The sequence below is a fragment of the Cebidichthys violaceus genome, unplaced genomic scaffold (genome assembly GCF_023349555.1).
Source record: "Cebidichthys violaceus isolate CVI_PGR_0920_01 unplaced genomic scaffold, fCebVio1.0.p SCAF_114, whole genome shotgun sequence".
NCBI classification, from domain to species: domain Eukaryota; kingdom Metazoa; phylum Chordata; class Actinopteri; order Perciformes; family Stichaeidae; genus Cebidichthys; species Cebidichthys violaceus.
The window spans coordinates 326,044-345,622 of record NW_027176279.1 but is presented as its reverse complement, the minus strand read 5'-3'; the positions used below and the strand labels follow the sequence as shown (position 1 = coordinate 345,622).

The 19,579-nt window shown below is 39.5% G+C and overlaps 1 pseudogene; it reads left to right on the top strand.

Annotated features, from left to right (window-relative positions):
- Positions 1 to 6,314: 6,314 nt before the first annotated feature.
- Positions 6,315 to 14,828, top strand: LOC137868513 (serine/threonine-protein kinase pim-3-like; annotated as a pseudogene).
- Positions 14,829 to 19,579: the final 4,751 nt, after the last annotated feature.

The window sequence follows — 19,579 nt, the reverse complement described above, 5'->3', positions numbered from 1 at the left end:
CGGAGCCGAACTGCGCAGTGAGTTAGACAGAGAGCCTCTCAACGATGAACGGGTCTAAATGTAGAAACAGTCAGTTGGGCACTAGTGGAAACGGACTTAGTCTGCTTTGTTACTTTAAGTTTCAGTCGGACTTTGGTTGCAGCTATTTTAAATACGAGGACGCATCGTTTCGATTAAAGATCTTTGCTTTCATCCGCTCCATCTGTTCTGCAAGTGCTCACTCATGTAAGAAGCAGGCTAGAAACCCGTTTAGCGTTACCTGCACTGGTCTCTGAAATCCACTACCCTGTCCCCAGAAACCATACTTCTTGTTGACAGTCATGCCAGTTAAGAAGCCAGCTGACTGGAGAAAGCCACTGTAAGCTGATGAATTAAGTGCAGGTTAACACACTGACTAGAGCTTCTTGAACTTCACTCAAGCCAGTTTATTATCTCTATAACAAGTGTTTAAGTATGGAAGATTATTACTTTGAATAGGTTCAAGCATGGACTTGATTAACTTTATCTCCACAAGCTGTAAACATGAAGTTTTCTTGACTTAAATATAGCCAGGTTAACTGTAGAGCTGGTCACACCTCAAATGACAGATATTTCTATTAGAAGTTAAAAGTGATGGATCTCTAGGTAAATAGACGTCACATCAACTGTTCTGTGTTTAACCTCCTGCAGACAGAGTGCACCATCCACCAGGCTGAGCGCACGCTTAGATCGCCTGAGGAAGCATCACAATCAATGCTTATTCAGGCACATGGAATATGTAAAACACCAAATGCAGGTAATGATGGTGGGGCTCTTTAAAAAGTGATACAGTATTCATAGAACCAAGACTTGAACATCTGACCTTAAATTACAAAGACTTTTCAATGGGGCCTCCTGCACATTATGTTTTAGTTTTAGTAATAAAGAAAATGTGTGTATGAGTGTAGAGATCTGGCTCTTCAGCTCTTTGTGAACGTCTTGTTCTGGAGAAATGGTAATATGTGTTTGTCTCTGGTGTTTAGTCCTCAGGAAGTCCAAACCCAGAGAGGGAGACCTCATCAACACCAAGCCTTCCATCTGAGCTACTGGAGTCTTCCAAGTGTTTGGTAAGTGTCAAACAAGTAGTGCTTTTAGTTTGTCCCATATGACAGCCTCCTGATAGGTTACTTTAACCTGGCCTTCATGGCTGGTATGTTATATATAGATGGAAATGCATATCTTCCCCCAAATTCTATATACTTTGCCTCTTTGACCTGAAAAACTCACACATTACATGACAGTGATTTAGCAGACGCTTTTATCCAAAGCGACTTCCAATTCAGATTCTATCACACCGTAGGCACAGCTACGGGAGACATTTCAGGGTGAAGTGTCTTGCTCAAGGACACATCAACATGCGACTGGTGGAGCAGGAGCCGGGGTTCAAACTGCCGATCCTCTGATTGAAGGACGGCCCTGCTCTCCACTTAGCCACAGTCACCACACCATGACTAAACTATGTGTTAATACAGCTCAATAGAAGTGTAATGAAACAAATACTTGAACAAATAATACATTTATATAAGAAACAAATTGAATTGGAAATTAAACATCAAACCCCATTCTTTAACAAACACATTTAAAAGTTTAATTAGCTCTCCATGACAGCTAGCTCTATCATGCACACTCTCCTCTTCTCTCTCACACACACACACACACACACAAACTATCTCTATCTCTCGGTGTGTCTCTTTCTTTTTCTCTTTCTCTCCTTGATGCAAGCAGACCAGTTCATAGCAGTGAAACAATTAGAAAGGGCGAAGGGAGAGACAGAGAACTGCAATTTTTAATGTTGACACACTAAACACTTTTTCTATTTTTCTCTTTCTGAAACTCATTTTCTTGAGAAATGCTAATACATGTGTCCTCTGTATCTGCCTCTCTCCCTGCTGTTTTAGCCCTCAGGAAGTCCAAACAAAGATGGGGAGATCTCATCACTATCAGAACTTTCATCTGAGCCACTTGCAGCTTCCACGAGCTTGGTAAGTGTCAAAACAAACCCTTTGAACTGGTCCTGTCCCTAATGACAGGCCTCCTAATAGTTTACTTCACCCTGTTATTGTTACTTGCCAGTTACAATGCAAGTATCCACCCAGGTAATCAGAAATGATTACTTGCTGGCTGTACTGTAGAGTTGGAAGCTTCAAATCTTCAATCATAAAAGATGATAGGCAAATTCTAAATCAACATTTGAATTCTCCACTGCTTTTTTTTTTTTTGCATGTCTATTCATTCATTGTGTTAAAGCCCGACGGAACCGAATTCGGGTCCGCTGTAGCATTTACTGTCGAAAAAAGTCCATTTATGCATGTGTACAATTTATGAATATGAATATGAATATCCCCCAAAAAAATAAAAGATCTGGGTAAAACGTACAATCTAACACATTTTTACAAACTCCATTCTACACAACTATTATACGCAAATAAAAGATTTATCACAAAATCACGTATTTCTAGCCATAACTCGCTCTTTTTTGAGTTAGCATAACAAAGCTAACGGTTAGCATAGGCAACCGAGATAGCAAAAAGCACGAACATTCGACACAGATTCCAGAACTACCATTAGATCGTCTCTCCGGTAAACCCTCACAAAGCTGTGAGCAAACAAACACCAGAAACACAATGCGTAATATCCTTCAAAATCATCCAAAGCTTTTTCCCTTTTCGTTGTTCTGCTGTAAATCTCCCTTAATTCCGTCAACAATATTTCTACCTATTTCCGGTGCGTCGCTGAAATGTCCCCGTGTAGAAACAAGGGTCTGTCTAGCAAGGCGCCGTGGGGGGAAGGGATCGATTTCTGGCGATCTTTTGCGCAGGTTTCAGGTGACGCGCCACGGTGTGTTTGTTAAATAGCCAGGACTCAGACGCTTCTAAGGAGGGTCCATTGACTGAAATCGACCAACCATAGGCTGAGCTAGGAGACCTGGACTGGAAGCCAGATGAGAAAATCCCATGGATGACAGACATAAACAGGCTCAGAGAGGATCCAGGCTCTCTAAATGATGCCAAACTGCTGCATATGATAGATTGAACACTATTAGTCATAAAGAAAGTGAAATATATAATTATATACTATATAAAATTACAATGGAACAGCTGGAACAAAATTACATTTTGGTTGCCCTTGGCTGAAATCTCTGCACTCAAACCTCTCTAGCGCTTGAATGCTTCACTTTATCAAAGAAAACATTGTGCAGAGAGACTCTCAACCTATTGGGCTATGATCTGGGAGAGGTTTGAGCTTTCAACTACAACATTAAAAAAATATATCTTGTCAAAATTGGATTAATTTATAATCGGAGATAAAGAATTTCAATTTGTGCTGTGTTCCATCTTAATGTACTCTTAACCAGTAACATATATACTGATATTTACAAATCTGAACAAATCTCACAAGTGTTAGCTTTCTAAAATATAAAAACTATGAAAATACACCTTATATTTAGACGAAAATCACTCTCTTTACTATGGGTATGCAAAAATCGAGGAGAGGCCTACAAATAGGCATAGGGCTTAATAGGTTTTAAAGACGATAATTCTTGACAGTTGCAGATGAATATTAGGTAACGCCAATATTAGTAAGCTATTATACTATTTGTGGGTGGGTGGTCCGTTTTTTTACATTCTAAGCTTTTATTGGGGTTTTTGAATGAAGCTTTGAATGTAGGTTGTCATATTTTAAGATGTTATCACCCTAGAATCATGGAAATGGGTTAGGGTTAGTAAATATGATTTAGTGTTTAAGTGGTAATATAAATGTAATTGAAGTTGCTGTCGGTTGACTGCATTGATAAGGTTATTTGGTAATGATGGTGGGGCTCTTTAAAAAGTGATACAGTATTCATAGAACCAAGACTTGAACATCTGACCTTAAATTACAAAGACTTTTCAATGGGGCCTCTTGCACATTATGTTTTAGTTTTAGTAATAAAGAAAATGTGTGTATGAGTGTAGAGATCTGGCTCTTCAGCTCTTTGTGAACGTCTTGTTCTGGAGAAATGGTAATATCTGTTTGTCTCTGGTGTTTAGTCCTCAGGAAGTCCAAACCCAGAGAGGGAGACCTCATCAGCACCAAGCCTTCCATCTGAGCTACTGGAGTCTTCCAAGTGTTTGGTAAGTGTCAAACAAGTAGTGCTTTTAGTTTGTCCCATATGACAGCCTCCTGATAGGTTATTTTAACCTGGCCTTCATGGCTGGTATGTTATATATAGATGGAAATGCATATCTTCCCCCAAATTCTATATACTTTGCCTCTTTGACCTGAAAAACTCACACATTACATGACAGTGATTTAGCAGACGCTTTTATCCAAAGCGACTTCCAATTCAGATTCTATCACACCGTAGGCACAGCTACGGGAGACATTTCAGGGTGAAGTGTCTTGCTCAAGGACACATCGACATGCGACTGGTGGAGCAGGAGCCAGGGTTCAAACTGCCGATCCTCTGATTGAAATAATACATTTATATAAGAAACAAATTGAATTGGAAATTAAACATCAAACCCCATTCTTTAACGAACACATTTAAAGGTTTAATTAGCTCTCCATGACAGCTAGCTCTATCATGCACACTCTCCTCTTCTCTCTCACACACACACACACACACACACACACACACACTATCTCTATCTCTCGGTGTGTCTCTTTCTTTTTCTCTTTCTCTCCTTGATGCAAGCAGACCAGTTCATAGCAGTGAAACAATTAGAAAGGGCGAAGGGAGAGACAGAGAACTGCAATTTTTAATGTTGACACACTAAACACTTTTTCTATTTTTCTCTTTCTGAAACTCATTTTTTTGAGAAATGCTAATACATGTGTCCTCTGTATCTGCCTCTCTCCCTGCTGTTTTAGCCCTCAGGAAGTCCAAACAAAGATGGGGAGATCTCATCACTATCAGAACTTTCATCTGAGCCACTTGCAGCTTCCACGAGCTTGGTAAGTGTCAAACAAACCCTTTGAACTGGTCCTGTCCCTAATGACAGGCCTCCTAATAGTTTACTTCACCCTGTTATTGTTACTTGCCAGTTGCAATGCAAGTATCCACCCAGGTAATCAGAAACGATTACTTGCTGGCTGTACTGTAGAGTTGGAAGCTTCAAATCTTCAATCATAAAAGATGATAGGCAAATTCTAAATCAACATTTGAATTCTCCACTGCTTTTTTTTTTTTGCATGTCTATTCATTCATTGTGTTTAAGCCCGACGGACCCGAATTCGGGTCCGCTGTAGCATTTATCGTTGAAAAAAGTCCATTTATGCATGTGTACAATTTATGAATATGAATCTGGGTAAAACGTACAATCTAACACATTTTTACAAACTCCAAACTCCATTCTACACAACTATTATACGCAAATAAAAGATTTGCGTATAATCAAAAGCGAAAGCCTTAACTCCAAAAAATATGGATTGATGCACAATAGTTTGTTCAATAAAACATGTTCTTTTTTCAATCAATTTTGAGTTTTGGACTGGACAATTACAGAGATGAGGACTGCGTCACTCGCTGTGTGTGTGTGAGTGAGAAAGAAGGTGAAAGGTGTACTATTGCATTCAATGTTTCTGTAAGTTATTAATATTAGTAACTTGAGTGTCAACGTTATGAATGATGCTTAAAAGCTTCAAACTATTCAGTATAGCAAAAGAAAGTTAAAGGAACATTGCATGCAATAGTCCACCTTTTACCTTCCCTTCCCCTCTCTCTGTCACTCTCTCTCTCATTGACAGCAAGCACCACGGCACTCTGCACCTATTGTTATGTCATTTTGTGAACAAAAGTTATTTTCATTCAAGGAAGTTCATTTAATAAAAAGGACTACCTCATTTCATTTGATGAATCACTTCATTCAATGACAATTTTGTTTGAGAAATACATTTTTTGGGTGATGACGACATAAGCAGATGACAGACATTCTGAGCTTCATCCGTAAACCTCAAACAAATGTCAAAAAATGACATTGGGTAGAGCCCCATCTATATGTGCAGCTACAATGAGATTGCACTATATTTGAGTTGTGGGTGTTTTGAGACAAAATAATTCATTAGTGGTTGTGTGCAAGCTATATGCATTCACCAAACCTAACATTTGGCTACAATGTCTACACCTGGGCAGCGCCTCACATTTTACTTTGCCATTGTTACTAATGGGAAAATCTACTGCATTTGGAACTTGCAGCATGTATCTACTCTTGATATCTGCTTGTTTGCAGCCCATTCACTTTTTTATAATGTACAGTTTGTATCAGAATGAGTTAGGTTGTCATATTTTCATCACATGGGAAAAACTGGCAAACATGGTCCCAACCATACATTCACCGCTGTGTTGTTATCATGTACCTTTACTTAAAACTACAAGGGTTTCATATCCTTCTTCAATGTATAACAATAACTACTGCCAGTGCTTTATATTGTTTTGTTTTTCCCTTATAGGAAACAAGCCTGGACTTTGAGAGCAACACAGAGATATTATCCCCTGAAAGTCCATCCTCTGGTGTTGGTGATGACCCAGATGTTCCACCTGTGGGGACCTTCAAGATGATGACAAAAGGTTGGACATTGAATTATTATTGAAATGAACATTTCATTAACATTGAAATAAGGAATTCTTCAACTCAAAATGCAGAGAAATCCACTGAAGGGAACATTAACGACACAACCAAATCTTACTTCTTAGTTTCTTCTGCCATTGTCTTCTCTTCACTTGAGCAATCTGGAAAGAATAAAGTTTGGAGAAACACGGTCAAAGCAGAAAGATTGTCTGTGATAGGAAACCGATTCAGTCATGGTGGTTATCACACCCTTACCTAACTCTGACCCGATATGCTTCATGAATCAGCAACCTCCTCTAACACCTCTAACAATGGCGCAGCCCCCCCTCCTCCTCCCCCCGTCTTGAATCAGCGCAAACGTTTGGGGTAAACATGTAATGCCTTTTTAAAGTCCAAACTTTCTAAAAGCGTGACAAAACAGGAGAACTTTGACGGTTCAAACACTTAAACCAGGCGAAGCAACTAATTCTAATGAATAATTCCACTGACACACTACTGTATCAGTTCACATAACTGACAGGGCGCAAATGATTGCGCTAATTGCAGAGAGGTGTCACACTTTTTTTCATTCAATTTCCATTAAAAGTAACGGAGGTAAACACAGAGAGAGAGGGACCTGCTTTTACCGTGTCTGAAGATGAGTGTCGACAGGCCAGAGGTGGGCCGTTCTGAGAAGCTTTACCAAACCCCATACTCTGATTGGCTGAGCAGCTCAGGGGGGCAACGTGACCCTCAAAGTGAGCCCGCTGTCATCATGGAAATTTAAAGAACAAACAATGATGAGATAACGTAAATGTTAATATTCTTATCACTTTCATTATTTCCCCCCATGTTTTAGGGATGCTAGAGGTTTTGACTTGAGTTGTTTTGACCAGAAATAGATTAGCAACCATTTTTCTCAAGCATTTCCATTTGTTGGGCATACTTGTTGATCATTATCAGAGAAAAGACAGATGTGATAGATTGTTTTCGTTCTGACGTTATTTCATGTCTCTTCATACCTTTATCCTTCCCCTCTCTTCCATGCCATCATACTTTTCCTCTCTCGCCATCCTGCACACTCCTTTTCACATTTTCATCGTTCCCTCTCCAGTCCATGTAGATGGAAAGATGGCCTTGTTGATATTGTAGTATGAAACCGAAAAAAAAATCTTTGCATTTCATTTTTTTGTACTTTCTCCGACACTCTTAGACACTCCCAGGTCAGGTGGTGGTCTCTTCAACTCAGAGTGTCAGGTTTCACAGATCATCCAGTCAGAGTTGGTCTTCAATACAACCCCACTCCTGTCCTCTTTCTTTTCTTGATAGCCTAGAGCCTAGAGTTTCGCTCACCAAACCCGTAAGGCACGTGACTATGCTGCCATGGGCAAGTGTGTGACAAATTCATACCTGCTCTCTGAAACGTTTATTGAGGATCAATCGTACATTTGTTAACTAGACATGGGCTATCTAGACATTCTAAATGTTTAGAATGCACATTTCTAGTCACTCTGAACAATCACAGTGACTCAATCAAGAGTGAAATCGACCAGCAATTTCACCTCTGTTGTGACTTCCTGGGCACCACCGCTTTTACGGGTGACAGGTTCCCTGAAAGTCACACGCTGGACGTAGAAGGGTTCTTTACGGGGCAGACACCCTTGCTCTGCTCTATAAGACAAGCTTCCACGCGAAGCACGCAGTAGGACTTTTGACAGACAGCAGTTTGATTCTGCTGTTCCTAGCTCTGGCCAGCAGAGGGCACTCTAGGACCTCTCTTAGAAAATGTCACAGGCCCTTTGAGCAAACTCAAGCTACAGCAGGGACCTCTGACCTCCCATTTGTAGCCACATATCCCCCGTCTACTGTTGAACTTGTCAAGAGTGATTAGGACGTACATTTAAAATGTTTACTTGTATGCATCTCAATCTGTATATTCTTTGTACTTTAAATAGTTTATCAGGTAACTCCTCGTCTCCACCTCAATCCCTATATTTTATGTATTTGTAATAGTTTCATCAGATGTCACTGTGTTTTTACTTCAGAAGATGTTAGACTGCTCCATTAGCCTGCTGGCCTCCAAAATCCCGCTATCACGGGGTTCCTCCACCGCCTCCTCCGTCTCCTCATCCTCCTCCACCGCCTCCTCATCGTGCTCATGTTCTGGACTCAAGTCCATCTCCGTGTGCATGGGGACGGCAGGGTTCGAGGCTCTCAACTGCGCCAGATGCATCACCGTCACCTGATATTTGGCTGCCTTTTGTTGTAGCTCCCGAGCACCACGGTCCAGCTCGAGGTGGCCTTTCATTTTTCAGATGGTGGGGCATGGCCGCACATACTTTCTGACAGAGAGGGCAAGCGTGAACCATCTTTGTGCGAGTCATATCTAGAAAAAAGAAAAGGAAGGAAAAAGAGCCATTTAGATACGGTATTTCATCATGCAATTCGGGGAGAGGCAAACTGTTTGCCTGTTATCTGCTGCTGCTACCTGCTGAAATGGCGTGGAACCGCCCCGCCCTGAAGTAGAGGAATCGGGGGGCAGTCGCTCCAGCCTTGAAGGCATTCATTCCCCCATGCTCCTCAGTAAATTGCTCAGTATGGCCATCTGTAGGGTTTTTGCTTAGCCTCCAGAACACACCCTTGCTATCAAATCATTCATGCCCACATGACACCCATGCCATAGGAACAAGCTAAAGCCACCAAACTTGACACACACCTGCTCTGGCTTCATACTAACACGCACACCAAGTTTCAGGAGAATTGCACCACGTGACCCAGCACTATATGTAGCGTGCACAGAATGACGTCACACAGGCTCAATCTGGTGCTACACATTTAATGAAAGTGCTCTGTAACATACAAAAATATACATTTAGGTGTACAGTCGCTCCACAGCGCGTTCTACTTCTATCCTGTACAGAGATTCTCATCCTCGCGAGACTTCAGTGTGGCTCTCCGTCACAGACACTGCTTATGTCGCAACACTGACACCTACTGGCGATCCACTGGATCTACTGCCTAACATGTAGCTGATGATAAATAACGCTGTACCCTCAATTTTAACTACAATTAACACTTCCTCCTCATAAACACATAGGAAACATAGTAAACTCTCTTAACTTACATTACACCCAAACAATTATTGTACTTTCTGAACGACATATGACTTGTTGTGCCACATATACACCATCTGGGCCTCTTCATCATATATGATGCAGTCTATGACAGCCATGCTGATTCAGCATTTTAAGTATTGTTCTTCGAATCTTTATTCCACTATTTCTTCCGTCGCGCTTGAAACTCTTCTTCTTCTTCAGTTTTTAAGCTACAGAAACCGTTCAACTATGTAAATGTTCAGCTCTTTCAGCTCATGTGTGCTATGTCTCTTCATATTTTCAATCTTTCAACTTTTTGAATTATGAAGCTTTTTGCAACCTATTTTTTGAATGGGATGTCTATGGCGAATATTTTTAAATCCTCTTAAACTTCTTCAACTTTCAAATCCTTCTACTTCCTCATACTTTCAGCTACAGACACCATTTAAACTTTTGAATGTTGAGAAAACCCTGATCAATCATTGTATGTTATAATCATTTTGATATCTTTTACACTTTTTGAACTGTAGCAATTTTGCTTTTATGTGTTTTTCAGTCCTTTTCTGCTTTTATAATGGGTGTGTATTGCGCAGCTTAGAGTGCGTGATGTCACCGCTAGAGTGAAGAGGAGCTTGAGATTCATGTGAAAAAAATATTTGTCTTTTGCCACTAACTCCTCAATTTTCACTCTTCATGCATAATTTTTGGATGGAAACGTAGCTAATCTTGTCCTTGTCGTAGACAAATGACTGTGGAATCCCACATATTTACACATTTGGAACAAAAGCCTTTAATTGAGAGGAAAACCAACTTTCTCCTCCATAGACCCCAATGTTAAAACGTACTTCAAAAAAGTCTTACACAGACAACCGTACCCCATTTCTAAATCGCCATTGAAGCCACTTTTTTTTACACTACAGATCCAATTTTCGCATGATCTGTTCTTCAAGTCATCCTTGCGCTCCAGTATTAATATTGGAAAAATAGGGGGTATGGTTATGGGGGTTTGTGGTTTTGTTTGACAGGTGTTTTCCAGTCTTTTTCTCATGAAAAGGCTGCCAGGCTGCCAGGTGTTCGTGCTTGAGCTAATTACTGATGTTTATAAACACACAGACTCATTGACTCTCCAACCGCTGCGTCGTCACCGTGGGAACCAGTAACACACACACACACACACTCTCTCTCTCTCTCTCTCTCTCTCTCTCTCTCTCTCTGTGTCTGTCTGTCTTTCTCTCTCTACACACTCAGTCCATCTGTCTGTCTGTCTGCCTGTCTCTCTCTCTCCCTTTCTGTGAATGAATCCTGTCATTTAATAACCTCTGTTTGTGTGTTTCATACATTCCGATTCTGTGTCCTCTCCTCCTCTCTCCCCCACCCAGCCCAACTCTTTCAAAATAAAAGCCCCATGGATTAACTGTATTTAAACATTAAGCTCAAAATGAGGCTTTTTTGTTGAAATAATTAATGCTGTTATTAATACTGTGACAACTACTACTACTGCTGCTAATATTTCTAGTATTACTACTACTGCTAATACTACTACTACTACAACTCCAACTTTTGCTGTTGCTACTACTACTACTATTACTGCTACTATCAATATTATTACTACCACTACTGCTATTCCTACCACTACAATTACTTATACTACAACTGCTACTACTACTACTGCTATTCATGCTACTACCAGTACTAATACTACTACAGCTATTAGTAGGACTGCTATAGTACTACTACTACTGCTATTACTGCTACTTCAAATACTGCCATTACAACTACTACTACTACGACTACTACTACTGTTATATTAAATACTACGACCACTACTACAGCTATTACTACGACAACTGATACTACTACTTCTACTACTTCTTCTAATTACTAATACTTCTACTACTAATAATACTTCTACTACTACTACTACTACTCCTACTACAAATATCACTACTGCTACTACTAGTACTTATTCTAATGCTACTAGTACTTCTACTAATGATAATACTTCTACTACAACTACAACTTCTACTACTACTACTACAAATATCACTACTGCTGACATTGTTTAAGCCACAGAAACCGTTAGAATATCAAAATGTTCAGCTCTTTCAGGAGAGGGTGATATGACTTCATATTTGTAATCTTTAAACTATTTATAATATTAAGCTTTTTGCAATTTGTTTTGAATGGGATATCTATGGAGAAAATCTTCAAATCCTGTTAAACTTCTTCAACGTTCAAAGCCTTCTTCTTTCTCATACTTTCTGCTACAGACACCATAGTTAGACGTTTCAATAGAAGGGTTTTCAGCAGTGCAGTTTAAATGCTTTCGGGCTTCAACATTTTTCAGACAGGTAGTCTCTCATTTCTGTATTTTCAGCAATGTTTTTGCAATTCATTTCAGCTTTCAGCATTCCAACGCATTTTTAGCAGGAAATGCATTTTCTAGTTTGTATTTATTCTTTAGTCAAAGCGGAGGAGAAGCAGCCGTTTGAGAAGCTGTACCGACTGGGCTCGGTGCTCGGCAGGGGGGGGGTTCGGCACCGTCTACTCGGCCGCGCGCCTCTCCGACGGGCTGCCGGTAAGAAGAGCGCAAAGAGCCGCTTTTTTTTTGGTCCCACAGCACATGGCCGCTGCTGGGCGAGCACGCGTCAAGCTACACACACCGCAGGCGGCTGGGCTTCCGGTTTCTGCCTTCAAAAATAAAAGCAGCACTAAAGCGTTACAAAATATTAGCAAAAGTTATTTGAATTGTAAATTGACTAAAACTAAAACATCTTCCGATTATCCTAGCTGTTGTAGATAACAGATATATTTCACATATATTAGTTTTTTTTTCCCATATTCTACTTTCTTATTTACCTACATTTCTATTTTGTGATGTTTTTCTTACTTCATTTAATTTTCTCTTCATATATTTATTGTTCAGAACCAAAACACCGAGGTAAATTCCCATGTGTGAAAACCAACTGCGCATTATGGTTTGGCTTTTATTTGGAAGGCGGTGACTATTCCACCTTACTTCCGGTTTCCCCTCATGTCAGCTGTGTAACTTGACTCATCCCGGGTGTGCCTGGCATGTGGTCTTTGTTTTCACAAAGAAACGTGGTCTGTGACGCTTACACTTCCTCTTATAGTGAAAATCAATCGTGTTACTTCGCTTTATTCTCTTTGAGGAAACGGTAATAGTTACATGATTGATCATATTTTTATGAAATTATCCAAAAACTGGTGGGGGAATGCTTTTTAATTCAATATTGAAGAAAAACAAAGAGCTTTGTGTGACTGTTAACAGTCAGAGATTGATATTATGGCAGTTTATGATGTGTTTTTACAGATAACCATCATCTACCCTCTTATATAGTATGTTATAACTGTACGGTGTGTTGATGGCGTTTGTTTACATGCAGGTTGCTGTGAAGCACGTGTGCAGAGACAGAGTGACGGGGTGGGGCTCTCTGGTGAGATCATACATGCAGATATAACTGTTGTATAACAACTTCCTGTCAGTTTAACCACCACTTCAGCTACTATGTTAGTTCATTCATCCTTTTATGAAAAATGCCCGTGTACAAGATGACAACAATGAACAATTAAAACGCATTATTTACCAGCACAAAAGACTAATTAGTCCCACATTTAGTAATTGCATGCATTTTAATTCATGCACAGCGAGCTGATGATCCGTTTCTTCCTCAGTGTGGCGCTGTGGTTCCTCTGGAGGTGGTGATGTTGAAGAAAGTGGGCGGGGCGTTCGGCGGCGTGGTGCGTCTGCTGGACTGGTGGGAGCAGGCGGACGGCTGGCTGATGGTGATGGAGCGTCCCGAGCTGAGCCAGGACATCAAGGACGAGAACCTGCTGGTGGACCTGAGGACCGGGCAGCTCAAACTGATCGACTTCGGCTCGGGGGCCCTCCTCAAAGACGAGGCTTTCACCGAGTTCAATGGTGAGTCCGATCAGCTGAGAGAATCTGAAGAGCTGTGGGGATTGTTTCTGAAAATCTAGACGTTTTAAAATATTGGGAAGGTGTTTTGGGTCAGTGACTACCGTCCCATCATGCACCGGTTCTGTAATGTCGTCAGCGTCTCCGGGAGTATTTTCCCGCACGATGGTGATCCGTCACTTCCTGCTCCACTCTGACACACACTGTACCTGTAGTGATGTAACTCTCCTCCCTCCAGGCACGCTGGTGTATGGTCCTCCGGAGTGGATCCGGTTCCGTCTGTACCACGGTCGCTCGGCCACAGTGTGGTCTCTCGGCGTGCTGCTGTACGACATGGTGTGCGGGGACATCCCCTTCCAACAGGACAAGGAGATCCTGAGAGGACGGATCTACTTCAGACGCGACGTCTCCTCAGGTGAGCCGGAGCGTGACGAGATCACGCGACCAGGTTTTTACATCGAAGTCGGAACAAAACCAGAGATGAGTGTTCTTCATCTCCTCCTTGTTTGTTTTTACTTCAGAGTGCCAGCAGCTGATTGGCTGGTGCCTGAGCCAGCAGCCGTCAGACCGGCCAACCCTGGAGCAGATCCTCCTCCACACGTGGGTGACTGGCAGCGACGGGCAGCGCACGGACGCCGCCGACGCCGCCAACGCTGCCAACCCCATCACACCTGACTCCTCCCCCAGCCAGCAGAGCCTCTGATTGGTCAGCGTTTGGCTGCTGGGTAGAGTTTATTTTTTTTGTGTGCTCCACAGTGACCCCCTGCTGTTCACGGGGGACGGAGCAGTTCCTCGTAGAGGCTCGACACTCGTCGAGGGTTCGTGTTCAGAGTGCCTTGAGTTTGAAAAGCTGCAGATCAGGAGTCGGAAAAGATATGTTTTTTTGAATATGTCTGCTCCCCTCTTCAGGTAAAGCTTTATTTTTCTACAGTGTCGGTTCATGGAGACGGTTGGTTGATTGTTTCTGTTGTTAAATGTTTTGTGTTGATAAACTACAACGTCTTCTCTCTGCCCTCGGTCTCTGGGTGTTAAATGCACGGTCAATGCAAATATATATATTTTTTATATATATATATTTTGTACATTCTGTTATATTTCTTTAGTAAAGAGACATTCCTCATCATTTGTTTATTTATTTAAGTTGTCGAACTTTTCTAAAATGTTTTTACTTTTTGTAAAAAAAAATTCTTTTTTTCCTGAAAACCAGAATCAGGATTCCTCACATTCTGATTCTGTTAGTTCATGTTAGTTCAAACAATTTTTTCATAAAACTTGTTTGTATATAAACTGATTTTCTGTGTGATTTTGTGTGTCTTTTACCTAAAAAAAAATACATAAATAATGAAGTCTCTAATAGAGGAGCAAAATACATGAATTTGAACTTTTGTTTAAGACCGCCCTGAACAAACACTTAATGTTGTGACTATTTAATTGATAATGAAATGAACAATATAGGAAGACACAACTCTTTATTTCTCATTTCAAGGGTTAAAGAAGTCTCATAGTCTTCCATTAAGGCAACGAATGTTGAAATCGCTGAATAACTGAATATAACAATATAATTTATTGATGATTTAATTGCTGAATTGAAGGTAATCCATTTAATAATCATTGAAGCTCCACGAAATGGGCAAACAAACCCCTCAGTGAACACGTGGACAGCATTGGTGTTAATCAGTGATGGTAAAGAAGTAAACTCTTATATTTTAAGCAGCACGTTCTGTGATTATTTTGTGCACATGTGTTGTAGTAATAGCTGGTTGTTGTAGTCACTGCTTGAATTCAAACCGTCACTGTTCACTCTGAATGTGGATCGGTACTTTGACTGGAGGACACACATGACACCCAGAAACATCCCGAAGAACAGAGAAAACAGACCCCACCACACACTTCTAGTGGGCCATAAGAGATCATTGAGAGAGGGATTCTTTTTGTATTTTATCTTTATAAAATTCTGACAAATTAAACTTTTTAATACAAAATATAGTTTCTATGCGGACGACACCGTTGTGTTTAGTTCTAATGAATTTAAACACTTTTTTAAGTTTAGAAGTGGAATCTAAAATGTTGGCATTGACCAATGAATATTTCACAATTATGAAATCACTATTATGGATGATTACAAACAGTACTACGCCTCACACGGGACACCATTATGTTGAAGTTTGAGCTGGTCTGGTTGTTAGGAAATGACAAATATAATAAATGTTATCAATAGAACTCAATGTTTAAAAACATTAGATTTCAATAATAATGGGGAACCACAATGATGTTGGTTCAGTAGTTCAAAAAGGAATGAAAATGTCTACTAAAAGTAATTATTTATTATCAAAATGATACAATGTAATTAACAGGAAATCACATTTTTTACCAAAGGAAACTTTCAGCCATTTAAGGTAGACTCATAACATTGCTAATACTAAACTATCAATTTGTAACTTTGATTAATATTCAAATGAACAAGAACCAAATACCACCATATCAACAGCTGATAAATTGAAGTATTTTAGAGTTCCTGACTAGTAGTAGTAGTAGTAGTAGTCGTAGTTAGTAGCTGTAGCTGCTGATGTTAACACATCTATCGGAAATCATGAGAAAACACCGACAGCATTAATCTGATATACATCTCAGCCTGTCCTGGTTGTCATGGAAACATTCCTATGTCTGCAGTCAGTCAGCAGCTTCTTGTGAAATCAGATATAATCAGTTTCACACAACCGCAGTTCGGAAAGATGTGAATATGATCTGTAAAACTAAAGACGAGTCTCAGTAAAGCTCCACCTCATCCTGTACGCAGACATAAACTGAGGACAGCACATGAGACAATCAGAGAGACAGACGGGCAGAGAGACGGTCCACCTGGACGTCATGGATCACCTGTTGATGATGCTGCTGTTGTTGTTGTGGATCTCAGGTAGGACTCTGAATTAGAGATGATGTGTTTTATTACAATATTTCTGTTGTATCTTTAAATCAGAGAACACACACACACACACACACACACACACACACACACACACACACACACACACGGGTCAACCACAAATAACTCTTTTCAAATTGGATGTAATGCATATTTGTGAACAATGTGTTTAAACTCACAAAATAAGGTCTCATTTGTTCACTTTTCAAAGTGGTTAAATATATTTTTAACAGTATTTTTTAACTTCATCTAAAAAATGTCAGGTGGCACCACCACATATTTGTAAAAATATATATATATATATATATATATCTATTTCCCTACTATTCATTATCACTAATACTTTGACAAGTATCCCTCAGAGTGTCTACAATGCCAAACACATACTTATTTTGTAAATGTCTTATTTTGATATTTTCATAAAGTAACACACAAAAGTGATTTAAAAGTATCCAAATGCATTCATCAAACGTATTAACATTACATATAACATTAAATTAAAACGCTCAGCAACTGGAATGCAACACTACTACAGACTAAATACAAATGGATTGTGAACAAATACAGGTTTGAATTTGATTTAAAAAAATACTTGAATGATTTTGAAACTTGTGACAAAATATTTCAAAACGTGTTGAACCATGTAAGGTCAACATTTCAGGTATAAACACACGGAAGAAACAATAAAACTGAAAAACTATTTCATTGAAATTTCACAAAACAGTTCAAGATTATTACAATCAAATAGAAAACTTCTTACTGAAAAATATAAATCGATGTGTTATTAATTATTGACTGCATGAACTGTACCGGCCTCCATGTTTAAATAAAAACACCACGAAAGTTTCCTCTTGGTTTAGAAAACGTGATGATGTTTCCTGAACTTTGTCAAATCGAACACATTCAAGTTAAAAATCCCCCAAAAATGAATCTAATCATAAGTCATTGATTATAATTGTAGTAAATCAATATTCCTGTAATGAATGTATATTCAGTAATGGTCTCTGTGTGCAGTGTTTTATAGTGTTGGTGGTAGAGTCCTCCATAGATTCACACTCATGACTAATAGACAGGAAACGATGCAGCATGTGATCAGTGATATCAGCCTCACTGTTTCCTGTTCACTCTCCTACAGACGGATCAGAGCAGCGTCACGTTACTGCTAATGCTGACTCAACAGTTCCTGCTGATGCTGCTTCATATTAAAACACCTCAACAAGACAATCACAATGGGAGCTTTTATTGTGAAGAACTCACAGGAAACACAATGTATTCATCACTGAAATCATGACTCACTGCCTCTATATATATATATATATATATATATATATATATACCTTATATAGATACATACATAGAATTATGGATATATTTATATATATACATACATTTATTTGTGTGTATATATATATACACACACACGTACATATACATACATATATTTAAAAATGATGGCAATAAAGTGACACTTAATATATTTGAATAGATTTTAAGTTTGATAAAAAAAAATTGAATAAATTAAAAAAAGAGTATATATAATAATAAGTATATCCAAATCAATTTCTAAAGCAAAACTGATTTATATTTACTAAGTATCGGAGAAAAAGTAATTTTGATTTACTCAATATCTGGGTGAACTTGATTTGGTTTTACTAATCCTCTGAAGGAAATTTAATTATATTTACTGATTATTTGAGATAAATTGATAAAAGCTTACTAAATATCTGGATAAACGACCAGTCACGCTGCCAATATTCTCAACGACACAGTTAAAGACTGTCAGAGGTGAATTTAATGATGAAATATTATACAAAACTTATAAAAAACTTACATTTCTGGTCTGTTTCTCTGCTGCGTTGGTGCTCAGCCTTCTGGTATCTCCGGACCGGGTAGCCTACCTTTGGACTACTGGAACAAAAAAATAAAATCACTCTTCTTCCACCTTAGCTAGACTAAAGTTAGCATATAGCAGACACCTGTAACGCCTGGAAGGGTGGAGCCAATCGAGGGCAGAGTAGGGGGCGGGTCTTTCCACAAGGCATTATGTCCCCTCCATTTACTGCCTGATAATAATCAATATAATATGCTGTTATCATAAGTAGTAGTGAGCTAATGACTGCTTCTGTCTGAAAGCTTCTCACACTGAAGTACACTCAAACAACACAAAGCTTGTTGTGATTGTATGTAATGGTGTGTGTGTGTTGGAGAAGTTTGGATGTGAGCTGCTATCTTCTTAACTTTGGACATTTGTCTTTTGTTAGCCCCTTCCCTCAGGATGCTCTGCCTTCTGAGGGAAGGGGCTGAATAAGAATTACAAATTAAATTAAAGCTGCAAGCAGCATTGATCGGGCCCTCGCAACGTCACACACGTCGAGGGTACTGGCAGGACTCTGGTTGATGCGGCAATAAATTTCTGTGACCATCATACACTGCATGCACAAGTTAGATGATATTTCCTGCGTCGACCAGCAGCATAGCAAGACCATGTTGCCAGGTCTTAAGCCTCAAATGTTTTGAGTGTACCTCCGATACAATCATAAATGTAAGCCTGTTAAGATCATTAAGAAAATGAACGTGTGAATGTGCTTCAGTATTTGTAACATAACAGACTGTCAGGTTACTGGGATGGAGTTCAACTCCCTGCAGTGTCCTACTGATTGTATTTGGACTTACATGAAAGTTAACAGAACAGCAGTGTCATTTGTTTTTACTTTAACACTTTAATTTAACACTGTTTTCATTTTAAGCTCTTCTGTAACTTTAGATTGTAGTGTGAAGCATTCATTGTAACATTTAACCTGATTCTCATGTAGAAGCTCTAGACAGATCATTTATACTAATGCCCACTGACATGGTTTGAAAAACACTGTTGATTAACTTTTGTTCTCCAAGCATCTTAGTTTGCACATATTTAGATCAGAGAAGTCTTTTTCTCATGGTGTGTCCACAAACCCTTTTTTTAAGATCAGTGTTCGGGCCGCTGTTATTATAGAATCCTGCTTACGTCCGTGGTTGCCAGTAGGTGGCGCTATGACTATGAGTTAATATTGGCATGCAGATGCCCTAAAATCAT